This window comes from Bufo bufo, chromosome 4 (assembly GCF_905171765.1).
Source record: "Bufo bufo chromosome 4, aBufBuf1.1, whole genome shotgun sequence".
Classification (NCBI taxonomy): domain Eukaryota; kingdom Metazoa; phylum Chordata; class Amphibia; order Anura; family Bufonidae; genus Bufo; species Bufo bufo.
Window position 1 is genome coordinate 143,612,778 of NC_053392.1, and position 13,040 is coordinate 143,625,817.

At 44.8% G+C, this 13,040-nt stretch overlaps 1 pseudogene; it reads right to left on the reverse strand.

Moving 5' to 3' along the window:
* Positions 1-396: 396 nt before the first annotated feature.
* On the reverse strand, positions 397-12,814 carry LOC120999061 (annotated as a pseudogene).
* Positions 12,815-13,040: the final 226 nt, after the last annotated feature.

The following is a 13,040-nucleotide window of genomic DNA, read 5'->3' on the forward strand; positions in this document are numbered from 1 at the left end:
TCCTCATGCTGCCTCTGTCCTTTTCTGTTCCCTCAGCCAGAGAAATATTGTATGCTCTATATACAATGAGGCCGAGCTACTAGAAGACAGTCAGCAGCTACTGACAAGCCAAGATGTGGAGCAGACATCTGCCGCCTCCTCTACTAGGCGGGCAAGTAGTGATGAGGAGAGTGGCGTGGGAGCTGGTGTTGCGAGCGGTCAGGCTCTTGACCCAGAGTTGGTTGAGAAGGACATCAGTGACGTGCAGACAGTACTAGATGATGATGATGTAGTTGATCGCACTTGGGAGCCGGGTGACAAAGGGGCTTCATTTTTTTTTTCTTTATATAATAATTTTATATTCTAAAATCTGGTGTCTCCATGATAAATCTGCAGCGTGGGGGCCCCGTGTTGCTTCTACACACTTTCAAAATAATCCTTCAGCGGGGAGAATAGATGCCAGATGACCGGGATGCTCCATGACCTTCCCAGGAGCTTCTGTCAGGAGCAGCGGTTCATTTCTAAGACATCCGTATAGTGCGAGGGGAATCCATCTCCGTGCACCACAGGATGTCCTCCTTTCCATCCATGATGACCGGGAACTCATGATGTTTTTCCCGACAAAGAGACCAGGGGCTGGAAGTTATGGTTTGATTCTTGCAGTAAAAATAAAATCCGGATTTTATTTATAAGTGTATTTATTTATAAGTGTGTGATTTTTAGATTGAATTTGACAAGTGTGTGAATTTTATATTGAATTTTATATCGAATCTTACCACTATAGTTTTATCGATTATTAAAAGTGCATTCAGCGTGAAAGAAAGATAGTGAGCGCCGATTGTCTATTTTTACTGCATTTATTTTCACATGATTGGAGGTGTCATATCGATCTGAGCACCTACCATTTCCTCTGGGTCAGTTTTGCCACCCTAATATACAGTATATATTCCAATTTATTTTTTTAATTGCATTTGTGTCTTTTTCTATGTATATGTATTTCGCCATAGCAATGTGCACCTACATATAGGGCTTTGTAGTATATATTGGAGGCGTGGCGATCTCCATGCAGTCATGCACACCTGACCAGTCAATCTGTCCTGGAGGCTGGTTTTAAAGTCAGTATAAAACTGAGTCTGCATATATAGCACCTACCAGTAGCCATTTGGCTCCAGGAGAAGTATATAGTGGGCTCAGTATGCATGTTGGTACTTGCATCCCTGGATCAGATGAAAGCTGTAATGGCACCGGACGGGGTTAAAAGCAGAGTGTGCTTGGCGTGCATGCTGCACCTGCATTCCCTGGACTTTGTTTGGCTGTCATGGCCCACAAACAGGTAGGAACTAGTGTTAGGGACCACTCCATAGAGGCGACCTTGACGTGGTGAGTGGCTTATTACGCTTTGGCCAAAATGTACACCAATGCCTCATCCAGCATAGAGGCAGGGCAGACTGCTGGTTGCCGAGTGCCATTGCATTTGTGTCTTTTTCTTTGTATATATTCCAATTTATAACATGGTTTGAATCTTGATGAACTTCGTGACTCTTCCGTACTCCAAGCAATCTTGAATCTTTGTCTTCTCATTGTCTGTAGCTACTAGAGGCCTGTTCATGCCAGGAAGGTTCCCCCAGAAGTATCTGGGTCGATGAGCAGCCGATACTGCACTTGCATCAATCTTGACAAGATTCGTCTCCAGGTGGAGAGAAATTGTTTTTTGGAATACTTTCTCCATCTCAACCACGTTCTCGAATAACCAGAAGACTGGCCGATTCTCTCCTGTCTTAGGCAACACTTTATTGAGTAATCGTGGAAAGTCAAAAAACTGTTGTCCACTGCCCCCATAAAGGCCTTTCTGGTGCGGGTTAACCACAGATAAGTCATTACAAAGACTGCTGCCAATTATGAAATCGAATTGTCCCCATTCTTCAATCTGTTTCCTGGTTATATTCTGTATGTTGCCCACTTATACAATCTGCCCTGGATGGCGTACCCGTCCTATCGTGATGGCGTCTTCACACACCTCTGATGCCATATATTTTTCAACGTTGATTCTAAGCTTTTTGAGAACCAATAATCCTGTCTGTCCTTTCCAACACAACCGACACACTCCTGAAATACTCTGTGCTGCTGGGGACCCTTCTCTTTCCACCTTGTAACTCTTAGTCCACAATCTTCAACAAGATCAGCACGTGGTGAGCATTGTGACGTCACCGCAGGTCCTTTTGCATGTCCTGAAGAAAAGACGATACCGGCTGCGCGATCAAGTAGATGAGATGATTTATTTTTTTAAAAGATAACTGTCGTATTTTTTTTTTTGGGAGTATTGGATTGTGGTGATTAATATCACCTTGGTGGCCCTATTTCAACTTTTCACTGTGTATTCAATTACCCCTTAATTCCACATTTTTGTTCCCTGTACTGCCTACTTTTACCTGTGCTTAAAATAGGGTTGCTAGGCATGGTTTGTTGATAGACGGAGCATGCAGCGTGCAGGCTCACATTACTGACAGCCAGGGACTGTAAGTAAACTATTAAAGCCAGGTCCTCCTCTGCAGCTGATAACAGTGCCTGGGCTGTGTGCACTTCTCCCTGTCCCTGTGCTTGGCAGACGCTCCCTCACTCAGCAGAGCTGGAGCAGTGCAGAGTGGAAGCAGCGCAGACCAGGGAAGGGAGATCTGCCATCTGCTCAGTGTAGGGCTATTTGGGGGGCTATTGTTACTGGCTAGTTCATGTAAGGAGCTCAATGCATTGTGGGTAGTGAGGGCAGGCGGGATTAGCCTCAGGGCTATCTTAACTGAATAGTGAAATTGCAGATTTATGCAGACTGGTTGCTAAGGGCTGAATCTTATAAAATATGGGGTAAGTAAGTCTAATAGTTAGTGATTCTGGAATATCATGTCATTAGTAACTGCATATATAAAAATTGAAATTAGGGTCTAAATGTGACAGTAATCCTTTAACCCCTCAAAAGACATTTTATTTAGCATTCTGTTTTAAGAATGCTATTATTTTCCGTTATAACCATGTTATAACGGAAAATAATAAAGTGAAGTTTTGGTCCCTATTGACTTGAATGGGGTCCGGGTTCGGGGTGAAGTTCGGGTCCCGAACTAGAAACTTTGATCTGAAGTTCAGCCGAACCTGGCGAACCCGAACTTCCATGGGTTCACTCGACCCTGTTCACCACGCAATCTTTTTTTCTGTGTAAGTAGACTGCTTATCAGTTGTATTCTAAAATCTAGTGTAGTATTAGCCGAGCCAGGTCGAAATCTTCAGCTTGTGTCCACTATGTGATCTGTACCTTGACAGCTACAAAGTCATATGCATCTTCCAGACTTCTGACAACATGCATTTGTGGTATCTGTGAAGTGAAGCTTACTGGAACATTTCATTATCCGGGACAGCAAGGAATCGCAGAGCTCTGTGCATTTTAGTAAAGCATTTTGCATGTTCTGGGATAGCAGCTTGCAGGAGTGAAACTATTTCATATTCATGGAAATGAATAAGAGCCTTCAGCTGAATCTCACTGTAATAAAAGCAAAGGGAGCTGGGAATAGGGTCATTACAAAAAGCTAGCCTCACCTCTTTGAAATGATAAAGAATTCATGTCATTCTCAATATATTTTAAACAGTTGATGTGTTGGGCGCTCTTAGACCACATATTGTCTTCACCTGGAAACTTCAAGATTTTGAAAATTTTTTATATATATATATATATATATATATATACACACACAGACAGTAATAGCTTCAGTTTTTGCAGCATTTCTTTTATTCTATTTGGGAACCTAGAATGTATTCAGATTAGTGGCCCAATATAATTGAAAGTTCTCCACATTGTATATTGAGGTGCAATCTGTGATTGTTATATTCACCTTGTTTCTCCTATACAGTACTATGAGTTATGTTGCTGCTCATCTACTTGTTTATGTAGGTTTTTTGTTGCACCTATACCTAAAAAAAAAAATCGTTAACCCCTTAAGTCACGAAAATGATTTATTTGTATGTCATTTGCAAGTAAGGGATGTATGGAGTAGGCTCATGAGCTAATCTTGCTCCATAAGCTGTTGGTGCTGGCTGAGTAATACAGTATACACCCACCACCAATGACTCCAATCATAGTCACCTGAAGACCAGTCACCATAAAATGAAGTACAATCTGAAATCGGCATGTTATAGCCAAGGAGAAGCTGAACAGATTAATATTTAGTATGGTGGGAAAAGATTCAGTAAAACCTGCAATTTATACATTTATATCTCTGCTTTTTCCACTTCCTGTTAAGAGCAATTAGTACAAGTATGGCCATATTGGGATGGTGACAGGAAACCTGCACACCCATAGAGTCGCAAGTATCGCCACCAAGGCCACGGTCCGTATCAGGCCCCCCATAACCATGTGGGACCTAATATATTGGACCCATTCAAATCCCACATTGGGGTCAAGACAATTTAAAGAGACAGTGTCATAAAAACAGTATTATTAAAAGAGAAAACATCACAAGAAAGTAGCAGATCAATGCTCCATCTTGGCTCCCCAACATACAGTATGCAGCAGCAAATTATAACAATACAATTAGATTAGTGGCTCAAGGGCAAGTCTGTGTGCAGATCTCCTTCAAGGATACTCTAAAAGAAAAGAAAAAATATTGTGAATACATATAATGACATACAATAGTATAAATAAATATAAATAATTATTATAGGTCCTGGAGCACACAGGAAGTTAGGTGGATCCAAGCCTATCAGGACATGGGGCAAACCGACAACACCTTAGTCCCCCATATAAAGCAAAGGAACCCCTCAAAGTAGTGAATTCAATTGAAAATCCACATTCAGACCATTTGGTTTAATGGTATTCAACTTATGTATCCATTGCAACTCCTTTTTCTGTAGCAACAGTATTCTATTACCACCCCTCCTGGGCATGAAGACACGGTCTATTACCCAAAAACATAGGCTATTCTACAGGTGAAACTCGAAAAATTTGAATATTGTGCAAAGTTCATTTATTTTAGTAAGGCAACTTAAAAGGTGAAACTAATATATGAGATAGACTAATTGTAAGCTGTATTAATTCAATTCTTTTTAATTTGCATTACTGAAATAAATGAACTTTTGCATGATATTCAAATTTTTCGAGTTTCACCTGTATGTGTGTTTCATTTCAGTAAAGTGCTCTGGCAAATCTAAAGTTTTTTTTATGTATAGTAAAGTGATGATTAACAATCCATCTTCCCCACATATAACAGTCAACATGGACAAGATAATAACAAAATCAGAATTACAAGTCAGAAAATGTTTAATGTGGAATTGCTCTCCATTGCTCGGATGCTTGAATACCCTTAACCATGAGGCAGCAGTTTACACAATTCAGGCGTAGGGAAACAGCATATTCTAGATCTAGATAAGAACATTTGGTGCAGCCTCCTATTAATTAGTGATGATCGAGCATGCTCGGCACCAGCATCTCGATGCTCGGCACATGGCGGTATTCGGCCGAATACCGCATGTGCTTGAGTGCAATGCTCGAGTCTCCGCCCTGCACATTTCTTGGTTGCTATGCAGCCAATAAACGTGCAGGTAAGTACTGCCCTCACGGTAATGCTGTAGCCATGTTACATTACAGTGATTGGCTGGCCAAAAGGCATCATCAGGTGCTATATGACGCATGTTCGGCTCATTCTTAGTCAGGGAGAGCTGTGCTGAGGAAGGGACAGACAGTGTAGGTAGTGATTTAAGAATATTTTTACCACCAAAACTTTTCATAGACCCAAAAGTCCTTTCAAGGACTATTGTGTGTGGCAGCAGCAATCTATATGTTTTGCGCAGCCTGCGCTAAAAAATGTATCTGTGACATATAGTGTCCTTTTTCCGTAGATGGTGTCCGCTGCGAACAGTGACATTAGCTGCGCCACATCTCCAGTGTTAAGTGTGTGCATCCCAAAAAAATCTATGACATCCAGTTTACTTTTTCCATAGACGGCGTTTGCTGCGTGCAGTAACATTAGCTGGGCCACATGTCCAGTGTAAAGTGTGCGCATCCAAAAAATATCTGACATCCAGTGTACTTTTTCCGTAGACGGTGTTAGCTGTGGACAGTGACATTTCCAGGTCGAAGTCTGCAGTGTAACGTGCGCGCTTCAAAAAAGTATCTGTGACATACAGTGTACTTTTTTGCGCAGACGCTGCGGACAGTGACATTACCAGTGGTACCTCTCCTGTATAGCGTTTCCTCATCCCAAATACCTGGGGCATTCCCTGTAATTTTTCATTAGCCGCTGGTGACAGCATTGACATTACCTGAAGATGTCTCCTGTGTGACATTTCCACATCCCAAATACCTTTTTAAATTTGTTTGTGCATACACTTCCAAATCATACGCTACTGTACATGTGACAGACTTTCAATAATATATAACATTTAATATGAAGAAGGCGAGCAGTAAGGGACGTGGCAGTGGCTGTAATGCTGATGGTGCACGCAGAGGCCGTGGCCCTGGGTGCGGTGAAACTGTGCCTGCAGCCAGAGCACAAGAAAAACAATCATCCACGATACCTAGCTTCATGTCCCAGTTTGCAGTGTGGCGCAGGACACCATTTTTGAAGTCAGACCAGTGCGACCAGGTGGTCGAGTGGATTGCAGCAGATAATGCTTTCAGTCGGTTAAGCACCACCCTGTCTTCCACCAAGTCCAGTCTCAGTAGCCAAGAGTCTACTCAACCCAATCCTCACCCTGATCCTCCTTCCTCCCACCATGTAGAGTCTGGGCAAACAAGTGATCCCACACTCGGATATTCCGAGGAGCTCTTTTCATCGCCATTACTTGATTTGGCCCTCTCGCCAAGCACGCTTGAAGAGGGACAGATCTTGTGCCCTGATTCCCAAACTCTTGAGCATCCACAATCAGAAGAAGATGACGGTGGGGAATGGCAATTACTGTTTAATGAGGTGGATGATGATGACACACAGTTGCCAATAACTCAACGGCAATTACTGTCTCAAGAGGTAGATGAAGAGGATGAGACACAGTTGTCAGTCACTGAGGTTAGGTCAGCAAGTCAGGAGGATGAGCAGAGTGAGGAAGTGGAAGAGGAGGTGGTGGACGATGAAGTCACTGACCCAACCTGGGAATGTGGAAAGCCGAGCTAGAACAGCAGTACAGAGGGGGAGGGATCTGCTGCACCGCAACAGGTTGGAAGAGGCAGTGGGGTGGCAAAAGGGAGAAGGCGGGCCACACCAAATAGACCCGCAACTGTTCCACGGAGCACCCTCTTGCGGAAATCTCCCTTGCCAAATCTCCCTTGAGGAAAGTGCGTATTACAAAAGAATAGTAGTTTGAAACCTGTGCCGTACCAAAATGAGCAGGGGCACCAGCAACCTCACCACCACCAGTATGATCCGCCACATGGCATCCAAGCACCGTAATAAGTGGGACAAACGCTTGGGTACACAATCTGTGTCTGAGGGTCACACCACTGCATTCCCTTCCCCAGTGTTACAAGCTGGCCAATCCCCTGTTGAAGGTGAAGGCCCGGATGCCTCCCGCCCTGCACCTGGACCTTCGTAAGCACCATCAGCGACCACATCCACTACCGTGTCTCAGCGCAGCGTCCAAATGTCTTTACCCCAGGAATTTGAACGCATGCACAAATACCCAGCCACCCACCTACATGTCATAGCACTAAATGCGCAGCTTTCCAAATTACTGGAAATGTTGCCATTTAGGCTTTTGGACACTGAGGCCATTCCGCAGCCTGATGTCGGCTGCGGTCCCACATTATGCAGTCCCCAGCCGCCACTATTTTTCAAGGTGTGCCATGCCCGCCTTACACCAACATGTGTCCCATAACATCACACGTGCCCTGACCAATGCAGTTACTGGGAAGGTCCACTTTACCATGGACACATGGACAAGTGCTGGTGGCCAGGGATGCTACATTTCCCTGACCACACACTGGGTGAATGTTGTGGAGGCCAGGTGTGAGTCGTACCCTGGGATGACTCAGGTGCTACTGACACCAAGGATTCCGGGCCCTAATTCCATCAGGGTTTCCGCCACCACCTACGTTAGTGGCTCCAAGCCCCACTTTTTCTCCTCTGCCTCCTCCTCCACTTCCAGCTCCAAATTATCCGCTTGCAGCACCAGTTAGTCATCAGTCGGTAGCTGGAAGCAGCGTAGCACTGCAGTGGGTAAGCGGCAACAGGCCGTGCTGAAGCTGATATGCTTAGGGGACAAACAGCACACCACCACAGAGCTGTGGCATCGGATAAGAGACCAGACTGAGCTGTGGCTCTTGCCACTCAACCTACAACCAGGCATGGTTGTGTCTGACAGTGGCAGTAACTTGGTGGCGGCTTTGGAACTCAGCAAGCTCACACACATCATATGCCTAGCCTACATCTTAAACTTAGTGGTTCAGCGGTTTCTCAAAACCTATCCCGATTTGCCTGAGCTACTGGTGAAGGTGCATCTCGCGTGTGCACATTTCCGAATGTCATCGATAGCTTCAGCCACTCTGTCAACACTGCAGCAGCGCTTGATATTACCACCTCACCGGCTGTTGTGCGACATGAACACACACTGGAACTCTACGTTCCAAATGTTGGCCAGGCTTTGTGAGCAGCAGAGGGCAGTAGTGGAATACTAGCTGCAACATGGTTGTCGCCTTTCCAGTCAGCTACCGCTATTCATATGCAAGGAGTGGGCATGGATGTCTGACCTCTGTGAGGTTTTAACAAACTTTGAGGAATCAACAAAGATGGTGAACGATGATAATGGTATTATCAGCGTAACCTTCCCAATTCTGTGTCTACTCAAACGCTCGCTGCTCACAATTAACGGCGACGCTTTGCATGTGGAAGGGGTGGAAATGGGGGAAGAACTTACACAGGTTGATAGCCAGACCACCCTCAGTTTGTCTTCTCAGCGCGAATTGGACGATGAAGAGGAGGAGGAGGAGCAGGAGACGGTTGCCTCCGCTACAGAGGGTAGTAGTCATGGAAGTTTAATTCCACCTGTTTTGTGTGGGTGGGCAGAAGAGGAGGAAGAGGATGAGGAGATTGAGAGTGAGCCTCCTGATGATGACAGAAGTCTTGCCTGTTGGTACTCTGGCACATTTGGCTGACTTCATTTTAGGCTGCCTTTCCCGCGACCTGCGCATTATACGCATTTTAGACAACACGTTTTACTGGTTGTTCACCCTTCTCGACCCTCGCTACAAAGAGATCTTCTCATCTCTCATCCCTCTGGTGGAAAGAATGAGCAAAACGGTGCAATGCCAGAAGATCCTTGTTGAAAAATTGCTCCAAAAATCTCCATCTGACAAAGCTGAGACCTTAGTTCCTTGGCCAACCGAGGAGGGGAGACAAGGGGAACACACAGCAGTTCCAACAGAGGCAGGGCAACACTCTCCAAATCCTGGGACAGTTTCATGACACCCCGCCAGCACCCTTACCCTGATGCGCGACGTAGTGTCACAAGGAGGGAAAATTTTTGGAAGATGGTGAAGGAGTACATAGCAGACAATGTAGGCGTCCTCAATGATCCCTCAGTGCCTTACAACTACTGGGTGTCCAAGCTGGACACGTGGCACAAACTGGCACTATATGCCTTGCAGGTGCTGGCCTGCCCTGCTGCCAGCATTTTGTCTCAGAGGGTATTTAGTGCTGCTGGTGGCATTATAACAGATAAGCGTATCCGTCTGTCAACTGAAAATGCTGACAGATTGACTCTTATAAAAATGAACAAGGCCTGGATTGACCATGACTTCTCGACTCCACCAGAGGAATGAGGCTGAACATAAAGGCACTTTAAATGTGTTGTTTAATGTACTCAATACACTGTATTCCCATGCACCCCTTCTACCACAAACAATGGTATATGGTTGAATCTTCCTTTTCTCATCCTCCTTCTCCTCTTCCATCATATCAACATGCTTATTCGTCGCATATAATGCCCTCGCATATACAGTACAGACCAAAAGTTTGGACACACCTTCTCATTCAAAGAGTTTTCTTTATTTTCATGACTATGAAAATTGTAGATTCACACTGAAGGCATCAAAACTATGAATTACACATGTGGAATTATATACATAACAAACAAGTGTGAAACAACTGAAAATATGTCATATTCTAGCTTTTTCAAAGTAGCCACCTTTTGCTTTGATTACTGCTTTGCACACTCTTGGCATTCTCTTGATGAGCTTCAAGATGTCGTCCCCTGAAATGGTTTTCACTTCACAGGTGTGCCCTGTCAGGTTTAATAAGTGGGATTTCTTGCCTTATAAATGGGGTTGGGACCATCAGTTGCGTTGAGGAGAAGTCAGGTGGATACACAGCTGATAGTCCTACTGAATAGACTGTTAGAATTTGTATTATGGCAAGAAAAAAGCAGATAAGTAAAGAAAAACTATTGGCCATCATTACTTTAAGAAATTAAGGTCAGTCAGTCAGCCGAAAAATTGGGAAAACTTTGAAAGTAAGTGCTATTTGACCATGAAGGAGAGTGATGGGGTGCTGCACCAGATGACCTGGCCTCCACAGTCACCGGACCTGAACCCAATCGAGATGGTTTGGGGTGAGCTGGACCGCAGAGTGAAGGCAAAAGGGCCAACAAGTGCTAAGCATCTCTGGGAACTCCTTCAAGACTGTTGGAAGACCATTTCAGGGGACTACCTCTTGAAGCTCATCAAGAGAATGCCAAGAGTGTGCAAAGCAGTAATCAAAGCAAAAGGTGGCTACTTTGAAGAACCTAGAATATGACATATTTTCAGTTGTTTCACACTTGTTTGTTATGTATATAATAATTCCACATGTGTTAATTCATAGTTTTGATGCCTTCATAGTCATGAAAATAAAGAAAACTCTTTGAATGAGAAGGTGTGTCCAAACTTTTGGTCTGTACTGTATGCCCTTCGCATATAATGTTTTACAGGGTCAGTTCAACTGCAGGCCCTCGTATATAATTTTTTAGAGGGTCAGCTCACCAGCAGGCACTCACCTACAATGTTTTACAGGATTAGCTCACCAGCAGGCCCTCGCATATAATGTTTTACAGGGTCAGCTCACCAGCAGGGCTTCACCTACAATCTTTTACAGGGCCAGCTCACCTGAAGGCCCTAACCTACAACCTTTTAGAGGGTCAGCTCACCAGCAGGCCCACGCATATCATTTTTTACAGGGTCAGCTCACCAGCAGGTCTTCACCTTCAATCTTTTACAGGGTCAGCTCACCTGAAGGCCCTAACCTACAACCTTTTAGAGGGTCAGCTCACCAGCATGCCCACGCATATAATTTTTTACAGGGTCAGCTCACCAGCAGGCCCTCACCTACAATCTTTTACAAGGTCAGCTCACTAGCAGGCCCACACCTAAAATCTTTTACAGGGTCAGCTCACCAGCAGGCCCTCGCATATAATGTTTTACAGGGTCAGCTCACCAGCAGGCCCACGCATATAATTTTTTACAGGGTCAGCTCACCAGCAGGCCTTCACCTACAATCTTTTACAGGGTCAGCTCATCTGCAGGTCCTCACATATAATGTTTTAGAGGGTGAGCTCACCTGCAGGCCCTCACCTACAACCTTTTGGAGGGTCAGCTCACCTGCAGGCCCTCGCCTACAATCTTTTACAGGGTCAGCTCATCTGCAGGCCCGCACCTAAAATCTTTTACAGGGTCAGCTCATCAGCAGGACCTCACCTAAAATCTTTTATAGGGTCAGCTCACATGCAGGCCCGCACCTAAAATCTTTTACAGGGTCCACTCACCTGCAAGCCCACACCTAAAATATTTTACAGGGTCAGCTCCCCTGCAGGCCCACACCTAAAATCTTTTACAGGGTCAGCTTGTAGTGTCCCACTAGGTAGTTGTGGGCACTACACAGGGGTCAATATGGTCATTGTATTTTATATGATGTTTTATGTGTATTTTCCCTGTTATCTGTGTATCAGGCCTGTTAGAATGTAGTTCCACCTCCAAGACAATAGAGGGAGCTAGGGAACCCCTAATATAAATAGCCAGGTCCAGACAGGAAAAGGCAGGGCAGTGTAGTCCAGGAGGCTAGTGAGTGCAGTCTAGCCTGCCTGAGGTTTCTGAGTAAAACAAGCTCAGAAGTTGCTCCACCAGGAGAAGGGTTTACCTCCTGAGAAACAAGTTCCCATAACAGAGCAGAGCAGAGCCAATATTCCAGTCAGACAAGAGAGCTGAAGGGCAGAAGAATTTATATTGAAAGCAAGGACATATACCTGAGGAAGTTTCCCTTACCAAGGATAAAGCAAACAATAGGGCATACGGCCCTTGGGATAAAGACAGACAGGATTTCTGAGGAAAATTGCAGCCTGATCTGTGTTTAACCTTCTGAGTATCTTGCAAGAACAGTGTGCCTGCCATTTATATAAGCCTGCTTGTGACTGCTGCTGACATATGGAACTGAACAAAAGACTGTAAATAGTTAATTGTTTCCAGTAAAAGGAAGTTTTGGTTCACCACAACACCATGTTCCTCAATTATTCCTATTGTAAATCGGTGTGCCACCATTACCGGCACTGGCGTCACGAACTTAAAGGGATCTTGCCACCGGCACATTAAACCTGCAACACCCAGGGCACCTCACCTACCACCGGCCTGGTCCCTATATACAGAGAGTGCCCCAGAGGATCCAAGTGCCAGCCTCTCCATCACTGCTGTACGTCTGCCCAGGGTCTTCCTATAAACTGTGAGTAACCAAGAGCAACCCTCGTTTGCCTATTAACCGTGACCTCACCATCGCAATACCCTGCAGGGCTGCGTACTGCATATTTTGGCATCACGAACAGGATTTATGGATTATTCTTACGCCATTATGGAATATAAACTGTGTGCCGTTATTGCCATAAAGTGATAAAGCCCTATCTGTTTATTTGAAATATTGCTGGGCCAAGAACTGTAAAAATCGCGGTGTGAAAATTGTATTGCTGTGGACTGTTTCGCCATTTCTAAGTCACCGCTTGTAGTCAATGATGGCCGCTTAAGTTGACTGGACTATCAGTGCGCCTCGTTGTGTCTGTTTTGCGCGAAAAAGAGAAGA